Source organism: Chaetura pelagica, unplaced genomic scaffold, assembly GCF_000747805.2.
Source record: "Chaetura pelagica isolate M959 unplaced genomic scaffold, ChaPel_1.0 scaffold79, whole genome shotgun sequence".
Classification (NCBI taxonomy): Eukaryota; Metazoa; Chordata; class Aves; order Apodiformes; family Apodidae; genus Chaetura; species Chaetura pelagica.
This window is the reverse complement of record NW_009969339.1, coordinates 609,992-611,879: the sequence shown is the minus strand read 5'-3', so window position 1 is coordinate 611,879 and position 1,888 is coordinate 609,992.

Below are 1,888 nucleotides of genomic sequence, written 5' to 3'. Positions count from 1 at the left end.
ACCCCCCCTCCCTCCCAGCGCCGAGCCCCGCCGCGGGCAGCCCCGGGAAGGAAGGGTTGCTCGCTCGCCTTGTCCCCCACCCGCCAAAGAGAAGCAGAAGCTGGGGCTCTCCCCTCTCGTTCTCGCTTTCTGCTGCCCCCCAGCTGCTCCGCGCCCCCCGCCCCAGCCTGCCCCGCATCGCCCAGAGCGGCGCGGAACCCGCACACGCCGCAGTCAGACCCGCGAAAAACTTCGGTCAGGCGTTTCTCTCCCCGGGAGGCAGGTGAAATGTGATGTGGAAGGGTAATTTTAAAAAAATAAGCATTTTTATTGCCGTTATCGTTGCTGTTGTCACGATTTTTTTTTTTTTTCTTTTGAGTGCTCGCTCTTCCCTCTTCTCGGGTTTCGCTGCAAGTTGCATATGTTTTGGTGTTGCTGGTTTCCTGTCCCTCTGCCTCCCCCTGACCAGTGCTGTGTGAATCCCTGCGTTCTGACTTTGTCTTCACAGCTTTCTGTGAAATCCCAACGCCTGCTCCAAGAAGCAGACATTTTGGGAAGATTCTTCACGAGAAAGGACAGTTTGTGATTGTTACTATTATTCTGCGAAGGAAAGGAACCAGCAAACTGAATCCCTTCTCCCCCCCTCACCCTCCCAGTGCCCGGAAAGTAATCTGCCTTTCATATCCTCGTTTTACACAGAAAGATGCATGAGCTGAACGGATGCAGAATGAAATTTATCACTGCTTAAGTTTCCTGGGCAGACACAACCCGATAGTACCAGGAATGTATACAAAATAGTGCAATACTGACATCTAAGTATGTCATAATCCTTTCTCTCTTCCTCAGCAGTATCATTACACCAGGTTAATTACATTAGTCACCTCCTGGTTCTACACACGTAGCTGCTCATTAGTGCAACAATCATAAAGAAAAGAAATAATCTAATTCTTGATGCTACCCATTCGGTTGCTCTCTGATCGGGTTCATTGTTCAGTGAAAGAGAGACCAGAAGAGCTGCTTTAGGTTCACTGCTGTTCTGTGCACGGGAGTGGGGCTGAGGGAAGGGGGTGCTGGGAAGTTGATTTCAGTTGCAGGACTTCACCCACGTTGCAAATAAATTTATTTATTTCTCCTTCTTCTTCCCTCTCTGGGTGCAGACTTGGACTGCCCTTTTGAGACAGTGTCCCCCAGGACTGCTGGGCAGGAAGGGGTCTGTAGTAAGTAGCAGGGGAGCTGCTGGCTCCCCTACTGACCACTTCCCCAGTTTGGAGGGCACAGAGCAGGCTGCCCTCGCAGTTTAGACAGAGATAGGGGTGTCTACCAGCAAGCACTGAGGAGGTTTGGCATCAGCCACATGCAGATAGCTGGAAAGGCCCTGTGGGAGAGAGGAGAAGGGATAGAGGGAGGGGTGGTAGGGGACACAGCAGCTGACAGATTACACATTTTGGGGGAGACAAACCTAGGCCCACCTGGTGGACTCCTGTCTATACCTTCTGCTACAAGAGTTGGGGGTCTCTTTCTGCATTCACATTGCTGCCAAACAGCTGAGAACAGACAACGGGGTGGTCGTGGCCCCAGTGCAATTTTAGCACTCTGGGTACAGCCTGCTGCAAGGGCGTGGAGGATGGCAGCTGGGGACTGGTTCTCTGAAGTGTTGTTCTTGGTTCAAAAGAATTTGAGAGGCAGAGAGATGCAGAGAACATCCCTAAGCTGGTGGGAGATTATGGCTCTACAGGGATGGCCTGTGGTGAGGAGGAGGTTCTGTGAGCCTCTTAACTGGGGAAGCTGGAGAAGATCATGTGAGGACCTCTGCTTCCCTTCTGAGACATTTCCACTGAAAAGAAGGAAGGGGCCTTGAAGAGGGAAGGCATAAGGGAGGAATAAGTAATTCTTGGGACTCTGAGCCATT